General features: G+C 44.8%; 1 protein-coding gene across 3 annotated transcripts in view; it reads right to left on the bottom strand.

The window, feature by feature from the left end:
- LOC311073385 (uncharacterized protein) overlaps nt 1-17,597 on the bottom strand; it is a 51,938-nt gene that overhangs the window by 17,259 nt on the left and 17,082 nt on the right. The gene's annotated exons all lie outside the window — the stretch shown is intronic.

Here is a 17,597-nt window from a genome sequence, read left to right as displayed (position 1 = left end):
GATCTGATGGGCTCTACACACACAGATCTGATGGGCTCTACACACACACACACACACAGATCTGATGGGCTCTACACACACACAGATCTGATGGGCTCTACACACACACACACACACACACAGATCTGATGGGCTCTACACACACACTCACAGATCTGATGGGCACTACACACACACACACACACACAGATCTGATGGGCTCTACACACACACAGATCTGATGGGCACTACACACACACACACACACACACAGATCTGATGGGCTCTGCACACACACTCACAGATCTGATGGGCTCTACACACACACACAGATCTGATGGGCTCTACACACACACACACACACAGATCTGATGGGCTCTACACACACACACACACACACAGATCTGATGGGCTCTACACACACACACACACACAGAGATCTGATGGGCTCTACACACACACACAGATCTGATGGGCTCTACACACACACAGATCTGATGGGCCTACACACACACACACACAGATCTGATGGGCTCTGCACACACAGATCTGATGGGCTCTACACACACACACACACACACACACACACAGAGATCTGATGGGCTCTACACACACACACACACACACACACACACACACAGAGATCTGATGGGCTCTACACACACACACACACACACACACAGAGATCTGATGGGCTCTACACACACACACGCACACACACACAGATCTGATGGGCTCTACACACACACACACACACACACAGATCTGATGGGCTCTACACACACACACACACACACACACAGATCTGATGGGCTCTACACACTCACAGATCTGATGGGCTCTACACACACACACAGATCTGATGGGCTCTACACACACACACACAGATCTGATGGGCTCTACACACACACAGATCTGATGGGCCTACTACACACACACACACACACAGATCTGATGGGCTCTACACACACACAGATCTGATGGGCACTACACACAGATCTGATGGGCTCTACACACACACACACAGATCTGATGGGCCTACACACACACACACACAGATCTGATGGGCTCTACACACACACAGATCTGATGGGCTCTACACACACACAGATCTGATGGGCTCTACACACACACAGATCTGATGGGCCTACACACACACACACACAGATCTGATGGGCTCTACACACACACAGATCTGATGGGCACTACACACACACAGATCTGATGGGCTCTACACACACACACACAGATCTGATGGGCCTACACACACACACACACAGATCTGATGGGCTCTACACACACACACACACACACAGATCTGATGGGCCTACACACACACACACACAGATCTGATGGGCTCTACACACACACACACACAGATCTGATGGGCTCTACACACACACAGATCTGATGGGCTCTACACACACACAGATCTGATGGGCCTACACACACACACACACAGATCTGATGGGCACTACACACACACACACACACAGATCTGATGGGCTCTACACACACACAGATCTGATGGGCTCTACACACACACACACACACACACAGATCTGATGGGCTCTACACACACAGATCTGATGGGCTCTACACACACACTCACAGATCTGATGGGCACTACACACACACACACACACAGATCTGATGGGCTCTACACACACACAGATCTGATGGGCACTACACACACACACACACACACACAGATCTGATGGGCTCTGCACACACACTCAGATCTGATGGGCTCTACACACACACACACAGATCTGATGGGCTCTACACACACACACACACAGATCTGATGGGCTCTACACACACACACACACAGATCTGATGGGCTCTACACACACACAGATCTGATGGGCACTACACACACACACACACACAGAGATCTGATGGGCTCTACACACACACACACAGATCTGATGGGCTCTACACACACACAGATCTGATGGGCTCTACACACACACAGATCTGATGGGCCTACACACACACACACACACACAGATCTGATGGGCTCTGCACACACACTCACAGATCTGATGGGCTCTACACACACAGATCTGATGGGCTCTACACACACACACACACACACACACACACAGATCTGATGGGCTCTACACACACAGATCTGATGGGCTCTACACACACACTCACAGATCTGATGGGCACTACACACACACACACACAGATCTGATGGGCTCTACACACACACAGATCTGATGGGCACTACACACACACACACACACACACACACAGATCTGATGGGCTCTGCACACACACTCACAGATCTGATGGGCTCTGCACAGATCTACACACACAGATCTGATGGGCTCTACACACACACAGATCTGATGGGCTCTACACACACACAGATCTGATGGGCTCTGCACACACACACACAGATCTGATGGGCTCTACACACACACACACACACAGATCTGATGGGCTCTACACACACACACACACACACAGATCTGATGGGCTCTACACACACACACACACACACAGATCTGATGGGCTCTGCACAGATCTACACACACAGATCTGATGGGCTCTACACACACACAGATCTGATGGGCTCTACACACACAGATCTGATGGGCTCTGCACACACACACACAGATCTGATGGGCTCTACACACACACACACACACAGATCTGATGGGCTCTGCACACACACACACAGATCTGATGGGCTCTACACACACAGATCTGATGGGCTCTACACTTACACACACACACAGAGCCCCATGGGCTCTACACACACAGATCTGATGGGCTCTACACACACACACACAGAGCCCCATGGGCTCTACACACTCACAGATCTGATGGGCTCTACACACACAGATCTGATGGGCTCTACACTTACACACACACACAGAGCCCCATGGGCTCTACACACACAGATCTGATGGGCTCTACACACACACACACAGAGCCCCATGGGCTCTACACACACACAGATCTGATGGGCTCTACACACACAGATCTGATGGGCTCTACACTTACACACACACACAGAGCCCCATGGGCTCTACACACACAGATCTGATGGGCTCTACACACACACACACAGAGCCCCATGGGCTCTACACACTCACAGATCTGATGGGCTCTACACACACAGATCTGATGGGCTCTTACACACACACAGATCTGATGGGCTCTACACACTCACAGATCTGATGGGCTCAACACACACACACACTCAGATCTGATGGGCTCTACACACACACTCACAGATCTGATGGGCTCTACACACACAGATCTGATGGGCTCTGCACAGATCTACACACACAGATCTGATGGGCTCTACACACACACAGATCTGATGGGCCTACACACACACACACACACACAGATCTGATGGGCTCTGCACACACACACACACACAGATCTGATGGGCTCTGCACACACACACACAGATCTGATGGGCTCTACACACACACAGATCTGATGGGCCTACACACACACACACACACACACAGATCTGATGGGCTCTGCACACACACACACACACACAGATCTGATGGGCTCTGCACACACACACACACACACAGATCTGATGGGCTCTGCACACACACACACAGATCTGATGGGCTCTACACACACACAGATCTGATGGGCCTACACACACACACACACACACAGATCTGATGGGCTCTGCACACACACACACACACAGATCTGATGGGCTCTACACACACAGATCTGATGGGCTCTACACACACACAGATCTGATGGGCTCTTACACACACACAGATCTGATGGGCTCTACACACTCACAGATCTGATGGGCTCAACACACACACACACACAGATCTGATGGGCTCTACACACACACACTCAGATCTGATGGGCTCTACACACACAGATCTGATGGGCTCTACACACACAGATCTGATGGGCTCTACACACACACACTCACAGATCTGATGGGCTCTACACACACAGATCTGATGGGCTCTACACACACACACACACACACACAGATCTGATGGGCTCTACACACACACACACACAGATCTGATGGGCTCTACACACTCACAGATCTGATGGGCTCTACACACTCACAGATCTGATGGGCTCTACACACACAGATCTGATGGGCTCTGCACACACACTCACAGATCTGATGGGCTCTACACACACAGATCTGATGGGCTCTACACACACACAGATCTGATGGGCTCTACACACACACAGATCTGATGGGCTCTACACACTCACAGATCTGATGGGCTCTACACACTCACAGATCTGATGGGCTCTTACACACACACACACACAGATCTGATGGGCTCTACACACACAGATCTGATGGGCTCTACACTCACAGATCTGATGGGCTCTACACACACACAGATCTGATGGGCTCTACACACACACAGATCTGATGGGCTCTACACACACACAGATCTGATGGGCCTACACACACACACACAGATCTGATGGGCTCTACACACACAGATCTGATGGGCTCTGCACACACACACACAGATCTGATGGGCTCTACACACACACACACACAGATCTGATGGGCTCTACACACACACACACACACACAGATCTGATGGGCTCTACACACACACACACACACAGAGATCTGATGGGCTCTACACACACACACACAGATCTGATGGGCTCTACACACACACAGATCTGATGGGCTCTACACACACACAGATCTGATGGGCCTACACACACACACACACAGATCTGATGGGCTCTGCACACACAGATCTGATGGGCTCTACACACACACACACACACACACACACACAGAGATCTGATGGGCTCTACACACACACACACACACACACACACACACAGAGATCTGATGGGCTCTACACACACACACACACACACACACACACACACAGAGATCTGATGGGCTCTACACACACACACGCACACACACACAGATCTGATGGGCTCTACACACACACACACACACACAGATCTGATGGGCTCTACACACACACACACACACACACACAGATCTGATGGGCTCTACACACTCACAGATCTGATGGGCTCTACACACACACACAGATCTGATGGGCTCTACACACACACACACAGATCTGATGGGCTCTACACACACACAGATCTGATGGGCCTACTACACACACACACACACACAGATCTGATGGGCTCTACACACACACAGATCTGATGGGCACTACACACAGATCTGATGGGCTCTACACACACACACACAGATCTGATGGGCCTACACACACACACACACAGATCTGATGGGCTCTACACACACACAGATCTGATGGGCTCTACACACACACAGATCTGATGGGCTCTACACACACACAGATCTGATGGGCCTACACACACACACACACAGATCTGATGGGCTCTACACACACACAGATCTGATGGGCACTACACACAGATCTGATGGGCTCTACACACACACAGATCTGATGGGCACTACACACACACAGATCTGATGGGCTCTACACACACACACACAGATCTGATGGGCCTACACACACACAGATCTGATGGGCTCTACACACACACACACACACAGATCTGATGGGCCTACACACACACACACACAGATCTGATGGGCTCTACACACACACACACACACAGATCTGATGGGCTCTACACACACACAGATCTGATGGGCTCTACACACACACAGATCTGATGGGCCTACACACACACACACACAGATCTGATGGGCACTACACACACACACACACACACAGATCTGATGGGCTCTACACACACACAGATCTGATGGGCTCTACACACACACACACACACACACAGATCTGATGGGCTCTACACACACAGATCTGATGGGCTCTACACACACACTCACAGATCTGATGGGCACTACACACACACACACACACAGATCTGATGGGCTCTACACACACACAGATCTGATGGGCACTACACACACACACACACACACACACAGATCTGATGGGCTCTGCACACACACTCAGATCTGATGGGCTCTACACACACACACACAGATCTGATGGGCTCTACACACACACACACACAGATCTGATGGGCTCTACACACACACACACACAGATCTGATGGGCTCTACACACACACAGATCTGATGGGCACTACACACACACACACACACACACACAGATCTGATGGGCTCTACACACACACACACAGATCTGATGGGCTCTACACACACACAGATCTGATGGGCTCTACACACACACAGATCTGATGGGCCTACACACACACACACACAGATCTGATGGGCTCTGCACACACACTCACAGATCTGATGGGCTCTACACACACACACACACACACACACACAAATCTGATGGGCTCTACACACACAGATCTGATGGGCTCTACACACACACTCACAGATCTGATGGGCACTACACACACACACACACAGATCTGATGGGCTCTACACACACACAGATCTGATGGGCACTACACACACACACACACACACACACAGATCTGATGGGCTCTGCACACACACTCACAGATCTGATGGGCTCTACACACACACAGATCTGATGGGCTCTACACACACACAGATCTGATGGGCTCTGCACAGATCTACACACACAGATCTGATGGGCTCTACACACACACAGATCTGATGGGCTCTACACACACACACAGATCTGATGGGCTCTGCACACACACACACAGATCTGATGGGCTCTACACACACACACACACACAGATCTGATGGGCTCTGCACACACACACACAGATCTGATGGGCTCTACACACACAGATCTGATGGGCTCTACACACTCACAGATCTGATGGGCTCTACACACACAGATCTGATGGGCTCTTACACACACACACACACAGATCTGATGGGCTCTACACACACAGATCTGATGGGCTCTACACACTCACAGATCTGATGGGCTCTACACACACAGATCTGATGGGCTCTTACACACACACAGATCTGATGGGCTCTACACACTCACAGATCTGATGGGCTCAACACACACACACTCAGATCTGATGGGCTCTACACACACACTCACAGATCTGATGGGCTCTACACACACAGATCTGATGGGCTCTACACACACAGATCTGATGGGCTCTACACACACACAGATCTGATGGGCTCTACACACACACAGATCTGATGGGCCTACACACACACACACACACAGATCTGATGGGCTCTGCACACACACACACACAGATCTGATGGGCTCTGCACACACACACACACAGATCTGATGGGCTCTGCACACACACACACACAGATCTGATGGGCTCTACACACACAGATCTGATGGGCTCTACACACACACAGATCTGATGGGCTCTACACACACACACAGATCTGATGGGCTCTACACACACAGATCTGATGGGCTCTACACACACACACACAGATCTGATGGGCTCTACACACACACAGATCTGATGGGCTCTACACACACACAGATCTGATGGGCTCTGCACACACACACACAGATCTGATGGGCTCTGCACACACACACACAGATCTGATGGGCTCTACACACACACACACACACACAGATCTGATGGCCTCTCTCTCGGTCTCTGCTAACACACACTGACAGCTCAGTTTCCCGTGAGTGTTAAGCACACGCCTCTGTCCGGGAACGAGGCTCATTTCTGTGAAGCTGCTGGACCCTCGAGCTAGGATGTCCTTTTTGTCACCGCTTGCAACACTTTCTGTCGGAGCTAACCACTGCATGCCAGGAACACCACTAAAGACTTGCCGTTTTGGAGATGCTCTGATCCAGCCGTATAATCATCACTATTTGGCCCTTGTCAAAGTCACTCAGATCAATTGCCCAATTTCCCTGATTTCAACAGATTAAAAGGTGCCATTATAAAAATGATCAATGTTATTCACATGCCCTGTCAGTGGTTTTAATGTCGTGGCTGATCCGTGTATTATAGTATACAAGAGTATATACTCTCACCGGCCACCTTATTAGGTAGACCTTGCTAGTACCGGGTCGGACCCTCTATTGCCTCAGAACTGCCTTAATTCTTCATGGCACAGATTCAACAAGGTTCTGGAAACATTCCTCAGAGATCCGGGTCCAAATTGTTGTTTAGTGGACTCACTGTCATGATCAAGAAACCGCAATACGACCCCAACGGCCTGAGTCTCCCAGCTCTACGGCACCCCTCAGTTTTCCAGTGTGAATCTGTGGTGTCAGATCCCCGTTTCATTCTTTATGGCCATTTTGGAAATTTGTATTTAAATGTCTTTCTGAAGCCCATTCTGTTGATCTGGAGCCGGAGCCTTGCATTGGACTATCAGGAGCAGAGACTTTTTTGTAGTAAGTATCAAACACAGGCCATTTCACTCTCTATGAAGCTTGCAAAAAGACTTATTTTGCAGATGTGGAAAGCAGATTCTGTCCCTACTTTTGAGATGTGGGATAGGGAACTGGGAAACATGTTGCACTTGGAAGAACTGAGATTTATATTAAAAGATAAACTTCCCATTTTCATTAAGATTTGGAAACCAATAAGACTGTTCCTAAAGGAGGACTGAACAAACGTGTCTGTTTATGTATGTGTGTATGTGTATATCATTTTCATTTCTGTCGTTGCCGTTCTGTGTATTTTCACTCTGTTGTTCATGTACAAAATATTTTTGTTTTTCTAGAGCACTTGAAACAACCTTCTACAATCCTTGTCCATATCGTCTATGATAATCGCTCTACTTTAAAAGCTGTAAGTTCCTAGTTCAAAGTAGCATGTACAATGGTACTGCTTAGAAAGTTTGGAGAGTTATTTATCCTGTGTAGTTGCTATTTTGTTGGCATTGTGCGTGTGTGTGTGTTGTCTTTAAGAAAATTAAAAGAAAGAGATAAAAAGAAAAAAATCTGTGGTGTAAATAGAACTGCAGATTTCACACTCTCCCGTTTATTTCCACGTTCCCTCATGTAAACCTCACTCCAGACCATGACAATATCAATCAGCTATTAGTCTGCACCAGGTCAGTAGTTGGCATGTCTGGCAGATTAATGATGGTATTAATTGATTAGTTTAAACGTGCTCATCTGAACAGTCTTTATATACAGCAGATCTCTTGTGTTCATTCTGAGAATAGAAATGAACTTCTTTTCCTCACTGGATTTCCTCCATAACTTGCAACTTTCAGAGGCAATACATACATTAAGGCAATTCTGAGATGATCTATGTGTGTGCTTACACAATCTTTATCATAAACTAACGCTAAGATCCAGAATCTGCCCTACCTAACTCTACTGGACATGAGATGACAGAAAAGATCCTCGAGGCTTTTCTTCCCAGTCAGTGAAAAGCTTCAGGTCAGCTTTAAGTCCCACATCTTGAACAGTAACAGGACTGCAGGTAACCCGACACATCTCAACACATTGCCTGATTTTACCTCCAAACCAGTTAAGCACAAGCCTCGGCCCTTAAACCACACCCCGCGTCTACGGCTCGATTTCATTGGTCAACTCACGTAGTGACATCAGCAATGTCAGTGATGGATCCGATGCCGACAATGCTGACAGGTAAGATACGCCTGCAGGTTGTTTTCAGTATCATTTAGGTTTCAATGTGAGTTTATTATTATGATAAAAATTCTAATTATTTTAATTGTAACTTTTATCTTATCTTCTGAATCTCTATCTCCCTCAGTGGAGGACGCCTGTTCTGGCTCTGATGAAGACCAAGCCTTAGATCTGAAGGTTACGAATTTGAATTCAATTAATTTGATGTAACACCTTTCTGATAACTGTAATCAGATTTATTTGAATAAACTTTGTTTAATGTTATGTTTCGAAACATTGGGACCATCTCAGTTAAAATGCTTATGGACAAACACTGTCATGCCTAACATTTCTTTCTTAATCTACAGACCTGGTTACGTCCCGAGTACAGTTGTCATTTCTGCACTCCATAAGGCCAATCACTCCTGGACAGCACAAGTCTGAGACGTCGGTCAGAACTGCAGTGACAGAGTTTGGGAAGTGAAGGAATGGGTGAAAGAGCAGGAGTGAGTTGGAGAGTGGCAGTGACAAAACCAAACAAGGGACAGCGTGTGCTTTATAAAGTCGTTACATCATTGATGTGTTTTCTTTAGTGTGCCAGGAAGAGACGATGGATGGGTGGATGGATTTCCGTATGCACAGGCAGTCTGAAACAGGACGGTCCGCACAGAGATCGGATCCCGCCATCAGAGTCCATCTGGGATTACATGGAGAATAAACACTGAGATCGGCTAAATTCTCTGAGACACTTGAAGAAATCTACCTGCAAATCTAAAGAATACAATCAAAACAATAATAAAAAAAGTATTTATGACATTATTTTTGAAAGCATTCTCAATTTACAGCATTTTTCATAAGTGCGTATGTTTGCCTCGATGTAATCGCAGACGGACTCAGATCAGGTCTCTCTATGGACCACACGGTCTGTTGTTGCTCTCTTGTGATTACAGAAATCTCACTGGATTATTACAGTTAAGGGCAAAATGAAAGTTTGGAAATGTAAACTAATATTTCTCATTGGCACACTAATGCAAAGGATCATATATATGTACCAAATGAAAATCTAACAGGCCTAAGACTTTTACACAGTTCTGTATATTTACTCATTATAGGTGCCAGCCTGATCAGGCACGGCTAATCAAAGACGGCTCTAAAACATGCATGCTGTGAGGCTAACATGGTGTGCACTCTGGTAAAGACTGTAGCCAGAAGGGGAGGATCTCGTGGGTTAGCAATGTGAAGATGGGATAAAATAAATGCCATTGTCAGCTACTTTGTGAGATTTGCTTTTATTTTCAGGAGCAATGATCCCCATAGACCCACCTACCCAGCTTCTGTGCGTTACAATGTACATTAATCATAAACCATAAGCTCATAAGCCCTACATCAGCTCAGGACTGAACGTGGCCTGTTGTATACGCCTCAGCTAACCGTGCCCTTCGCCCAGACCGTCAGTTCTGCTACAGGTGTGTGAAAGCACTTGGTCCTCAAATCAGTAGCTTTGACAGACTTATGTAGTCAAAACAACCTCTTTAATGTGCAGACTGAATCAGAAGGTGAATAAGCAGGAGTTTGGAGAGTGTGGAGGGAATGCGAGCAGCGGGAATAACCCTGTCCTCAGCAGGAACACCACTGATGAACCATTGATGAACCAACACACAGCCTTTCCAATAGTGTTGAAATGTGTTTTATGGATTCATCTGGTGGACCGGGAGAACTGCAGGGTGTTTCTGCTTCTCTCACACACTTGCGCTGTGATAACAAAAGCTAACTCTTTCTTTGCAGCTTTGGTTGTCGCACTTCGGTTGTTTTTAGACACTACCTTCTTTAGATATTTGAACACATGAGATCTTGTCTTCCTGACCCCGTTAATATGCCCGAGTAAAGCACATTAGCACCAGGTAGGAAAGCTCAAGTGGGACAGAGATCCTTTATTATACATGCTTAATTCTCAACAAAACTACTAGACAGCAGTGTGACTAGATCAGTGTACACTTTCATAGAGAGAGACCTGCAATACTGATGATGACGACTCCAGAGCTTGGTCAGTATAAAGGGAGAGTTGGTGTGGTTTTGTTTTTCAATGTATGATTTTTTTTTTTTCCAGTGTTTCTAATGGTGGCATAACAGAAACTATCTTGCAATGCTTATTCTCATTTTGTACATGTGTATGTTATGAACAGTAGACATGCATCAACTGGACCTGTCATCCTCCAACCAGCCCTGTAACAGTAACTTCATGAAGCTTGGAAGAGCAAAAATAAAATGATCCCATAATTTACTCACCCTCAAGCTATAGGTGTATATGACTTTCTTCTTTCAGACGAATATAATCGGAGATAAATTAAATAATGTCCTGGCTCTTCCCAGGTTTATAATGGCAGTGAATAGAGGATGAGATTTTGAAGCCCACAAAAGTGCATCCATCCATCATAAAGATATCCATGTGACTCCAGGGGTTAATAAATCCATCAAACCACTGGCACACTCGTCACTGTCTGAGCGCATGTCCTATCATATGTTCTGCGTTTTCCACCAGAAGGATGAAGTATATGTCCTGCTGGGAAGCATAAAGTGAATCTAGCTGATGCTTTGTTAGTTTAACACTTTACTTCTCTTCTGTTCATTAATACTGTATGTCTGCCATTATAAACAATCATTCTGTGGGTGTTTATTTAATAAAGCGCCTATGAACTGAAGATGTTAATTCTGTATGTTGTAGGAGATATAATATACTATCATAAATAAAGGTGTAAAAATGAACTGATGCATTGTGACTTACTTTATAAAATAGGACAAAGGGAATAATTACAGTGTGTTTTATGTGCTATGAAACACTGTTATTTGCACTGTAAATCAGTGTTGTGTAGTGTAGATCAGTGTTGTGTAGTGTAGATCAGTGTTGTGTAGTGTAGAGATCAGTGTTGTGTGGTGTAGATCAGTGTTGTGTAGTGTAGATCAGTGTTGTGTAGTGTAGATCAGTGTTGTGTAGTGTAGATCAGTGTTGTGTAGTGTAAATCAGTGTTGTGTAGTGTAGATCAGTGTAGTGTAGTGTAGATCAGTGTAGTGTAGTGTAGATCAGTGTTGTGTAGTGTAGATCAGTGTAGTGTAGTGTAGATCAGTGTTGTGTAGTGTAGATCAGTGTTGTGTAGTGTAAATCAGTGTTGTGTAGATCAGTGTTGTGTAGTGTAGATCAGTGTTGTGTAGTGTAGATCAGTGTTGTGTAGATCAGTGTTGTGTAGTGTTGTGTAGTGTAGATCAGTGTAGTGTAGTGTAGATCAGTGTTGTGTAGTGTAGATCAGTGTTGTGTAGTGTAGATCAGTGTTGTGTAGATCAGTGTTGTGTAGTGTAGTGTAGATCAGTGTTGTGTAGATCAGTGTTGTGTAGTGTTGTGTAGTGTAGATCAGTGTAGTGTAGTGTAGATCAGTGTTGTGTAGTGTAGATCAGTGTTGTGTAGTGTAGATCAGTGGTGTGTAGATCAGTGTTGTGTAGTGTAGATCAGTGTAGATCAGTGTAGTGTAGATCAGTGTTGTGTAGTGTAGATCAGTGTAGTGTAGTGTAGATCAGTGTTGTGTAGTGTAGTGTAGATCAGTGTAGTGTAGTGTAGATCAGTGTTGTGTAGTGTAGATCAGTGTTGTGTAGTGTAGATCAGTGTTGTGTAGTGTAGTGTAGATCAGTGTTGTGTAGTGTAGATCAGTGTAGTGTAGTGTAGATCAGTGTTGTGTAGTGTAGATCAGTGTTGTGTAGTGTACATCAGTGTAGTGTAGATCAGTGTTGTGTAGTGTAGATCAGTGTAGTGTAGTGTAGATCAGTGTTGTGTAGTGTAGTGTAGATCAGTGTTGTGTCGTGTAGATCAGTGTAGTGTAGATCAGTAGTGTAGATCAGTAGTGTAGATCAGTGTTGTGTAGATCAGTGTTGTGTAGTGTAGATCAGTGTTGTGTAGATCAGTGTTGTGTAGTGTAGATCAGTGTTGTGTAGTGTAGATCAGTGTAGTGTAGTGTAGATCAGTGTAGTGTAGATCAGTGTTGTGTAGATCAGTGTTGTGTAGTGTAGATCAGTGTAGTGTAGTGTAGATCAGTGTAGTGTAGATCAGTGTTGTGTAGTGTAGATCAGTGTTGTGTAGTGTAGATCAGTGTTGTGTAGATCAGTGTAGTGTAGTGTAGATCAGTGTAGTGTAGATCAGTGTTGTGTAGTGTAGATCAGTGTTGTGTAGTGTAGATCAGTGTAGTGTAGTGTAGATCAGTGTTGTGTAGTGTAGATCAGTGTAGTGTAGATCAGTGTTGTGTAGTGTAGATCAGTGTTGTGTAGTGTAGATCAGTGTAGTGTAGATCAGTGTTGTGTAGTGTAGATCAGTGTAGTGTAGATCAGTGTTGTGTAGTGTAGATCAGTGTTGTGTAGTGTAGTGTAGATCAGTGTTGTGTAGTGTAGATCAGTGTAGTGTAGTGTAGATCAGTGTTGTGTAGTGTAGATCAGTGTTGTGTAGTGTACATCAGTGTAGTGTAGATCAGTGTTGTGTAGTGTAGATCAGTGTAGTGTAGTGTAGATCAGTGTTGTGTAGTGTAGTGTAGATCAGTGTTGTGTCGTGTAGATCAGTGTAGTGTAGATCAGTAGTGTAGATCAGTAGTGTAGATCAGTGTTGTGTAGATCAGTGTTGTGTAGTGTAGATCAGTGTTGTGTAGATCAGTGTTGTGTAGTGTAGATCAGTGTTGTGTAGTGTAGATCAGTGTTGTGTAGTGTAGATCAGTGTAGTGTAGTGTAGATCAGTGTAGTGTAGATCAGTGTTGTGTAGTGTAGATCAGTGTTGTGTAGTGTAGATCAGTGTTGTGTAGATCAGTGTTGTGTAGTGTAGATCAGTGTAGTGTAGATCAGTGTTGTGTAGTGTAGATCAGTGTTGTGTAGTGTAGTATAGATCAGTGTAGTGTAGATCAGTGTTGTGTAGTGTAGATCAGTGTTGTGTAGTGTAGATCAGTGTTGTGTAGATCAGTGTTGTGTATATCAGTGTAGTGTAGATCAGTGTAGTGTAGTGTAGATCAGTGTTGTGTAGTGTAGATCAGTGTTGTGTAGTGTAGATCAGTGTTGTGTAGTGTAGATCAGTGTAGTGTAGATCAGTGTTGTGTAGTGTAGATCAGTGTAGTGTAGTGTAGATCAGTGTAGTGTAGTGTAGATCAGTGTTGTGTAGTGTAGATCAGTGTAGTGTAGATCAGTGTTGTGTAGATCAGTGTTGTGTAGTGTAGATCAGTGTTGTGTAGTGTATATCAGTGTTGTGTAGATCAGTGTTGTGTAGTGTAAATCAGTGTTGTGTAGTGTAGATCAGTGTTGTGTAGTGTAGATCAGTGTTGTGTAGTGTATATCAGTGTTGTGTAGTGTAGATCAGTGTAGTGTAGATCAGTGTTGTGTAGTGTAGATCAGTGTTGTGTAGTGTAGATCAGTGTTGTGTATATCAGTGTTGTGTAGTGTAGATCAGTGTTGTGTAGTGTAGATCAGTGTTGTGTAGATCAGTGTTGTGTTGTGTAGTGTAGATCAGTGTTGTGTGTAGTGTAGATCAGTGTAGTGTAGATCAGTGTTGTGTAGTGTAGATCAGTGTTGTGTAGTGTAGTGTAGATCAGTGTTGTGTAGTGTAGATCAGTGTTGTGTAGATCAGTGTTGTGTAGTGTAGATCAGTGTTGTGTAGTGTAGATCAGTGTAGTGTAGATTAGTGTTGTGTAGTGTAAATCAGTGTTGTGTAGTGTAGATCAGTGTAGTGTAGTGTAGATCAGTGTTGTGTAGTGTAGATCAGTGTTGTGTAGTGTAGATCAGTGTAGTGTAGATCAGTGTTGTGTAGTGTAGATCAGTGTTGTGTAGTGTAGATCAGTGTTGTGTAGTGTAGATCAGTGTAGTGTAGTGTAGATCAGTGTTGTGTAGTGTAGATCAGTGTTGTGTAGTGTAGATCAGTGTTGTGTAGTGTAGATCAGTGTTGTGTAGTGTAGATCAGTGTAGTGTAGATCAGTGTTGTGTAGTGTAGATCAGTGTTGTGTAGTGTAGATCAGTGTAGTGTAGATCAGTGTTGTGTAGTGTAGATCAGTGTAGTGTAGATCAGTGTTGTGTAGTGTAGATCAGTGTTGTGTAGTGTAGATCAGTGTAGTGTAGATCAGTGTTGTGTAGTGTAGATCAGTGTAGTGTAGATCAGTGTTGTGTAGTGTAGATCAGTGTTGTGTAGTGTAGATCAGTGTAGTGTAGATCAGTGTAGTGTAGATCAGTGTTGTGTAGTGTAGATCAGTGTTGTGTAGTGTAGATCAGTGTAGTGTAGATCAGTGTTGTGTAGTGTAGATCAGTGTTGTGTAGTGTAGATCAGTGTTGTGTAGATCAGTGTTGTGTAGTGTAGATCAGTGTTGTGTAGTGTAGATCAGTGTAGTGTAGATCAGTGTAGTGTAGATCAGTGTAGTGTAGTGTAGATCAGTGTTGTGTAGTGTAGATCAGTGTAGTGTAGATCAGTGTAGTGTAGTGTAGATCAGTGTAGTGTAGATCAGTGTTGTGTAGTGTAGATCAGTGTAGTGTAGTGTAGGTCAGTGTTGTGTAGTGTAGATCAGTGTTGTGTAGTGTAGATCAGTGTAGTGTAGATCAGTGTTGTGTAGTGTAGATCAGTGTTGTGTAGTGTAGATCAGTGTAGTGTAGATCAGTGTTGTGTAGTGTAGATCAGTGTTGTGTAGTGTAGATCAGTGTTGTGTAGATCAGTGTTGTGTAGTGTAGATCAGTGTTGTGTAGTGTAGATCAGTGTAGTGTAGATCAGTGTAGTGTAGATCAGTGTAGTGTAGTGTAGATCAGTGTTGTGTAGTGTAGATCAGTGTAGTGTAGATCAGTGTAGTGTAGTGTAGATCAGTGTAGTGTAGATCAGTGTTGTGTAGTGTAGATCAGTGTAGTGTAGTGTAGGTCAGTGTTGTGTAGTGTAGGTCAGTGTTGTGTAGTGTAGATCAGTGTTGTGTAGTGTAGATCAGTGTAGTGTAGTGTAGATCAGTGTAGTGTAGTGTAGATCAGTGTTGTGTAGTGTAGATCAGTGTTGTGTAGTGTAGATCAGTGTTGTGTAGTGTAGATCAGTGTTGTGTAGTGTAGATCAGTGTAGTGTAGATCAGTGTAGTGTAGATCAGTGTAGTGTAGTGTAGATCAGTGTTGTGTAGTGTAGATCAGTGTAGTGTAGATCAGTGTAGTGTAGTGTAGATCAGTGTAGTGTAGATCAGTGTTGTGTAGTGTAGATCAGTGTAGTGTAGTGTAGATCAGTGTAGTGTAGATCAGTGTTGTGTAGTGTAGGTCAGTGTTGTGTAGTGTAGATCAGTGTTGTGTAGTGTAGATCAGTGTTGTGTAGTGTAGATCAGTGTAGTGTAGATCAGTGTAGTGTAGATCAGTGTAGTGTAGTGTAGATCAGTGTTGTGTAGTGTAGATCAGTGTAGTGTAGTGTAGATCAGTGTAGTGTAGTGTAGATCAGTGTAGTGTAGATCAGTGTTGTGTAGTGTAGATCAGTGTAGTGTAGTGTAGGTCAGTGTTGTGTAGTGTAGGTCAGTGTTGTGTAGTGTAGATCAGTGTTGTGTAGTGTAGATCAGTGTAGTGTAGTGTAGATCAGTGTTGTGTTGTGTAGATCAGTGTTGTGTAGTGTAGATCAGTGTTGTGTAGTGTAGATCAGTGTTGTGTAGTGTAGATCAGTGTTGTGTAGTGTAGATCAGTGTAGTGTAGATCAGTGTAGTGTAGTGTAGATCAGTGTTGTGTAGTGTAGATCAGTGTAGTGTAGATCAGTGTAGTGTAGTGTAGATCAGTGTAGTGTAGATCAGTGTTGTGTAGTGTAGATCAGTGTAGTGTAGTGTAGATCAGTGTAGTGTAGATCAGTGTTGTGTAGTGTAGGTCAGTGTTGTGTAGTGTAGATCAGTGTTGTGTAGTGTAGATCAGTGTAGTGTAGTGTAGATCAGTGTAGTGTAGTGTAGATCAGTGTTGTGTTGTGTAGATCAGTGTTGTGTAGTGTAGATCAGTGTAGTGTAGTGTAGGTCAGTGTTGTGTAGTGTAGGTCAGTGTTGTGTAGTGTAGATCAGTGTAGTGTAGTGTAGATCAGTGTTGTGTTGTGTAGATCAG

Source organism: Abramis brama (assembly GCF_963993115.1).
Source record: "Abramis brama genome assembly, chromosome: 22".
Classification (NCBI taxonomy): Eukaryota; Metazoa; Chordata; class Actinopteri; order Cypriniformes; family Leuciscidae; genus Abramis; species Abramis brama.
The sequence above is the reverse complement of the archived record's forward strand: the minus strand, read 5'-3'. Positions and strand labels throughout refer to the sequence as shown.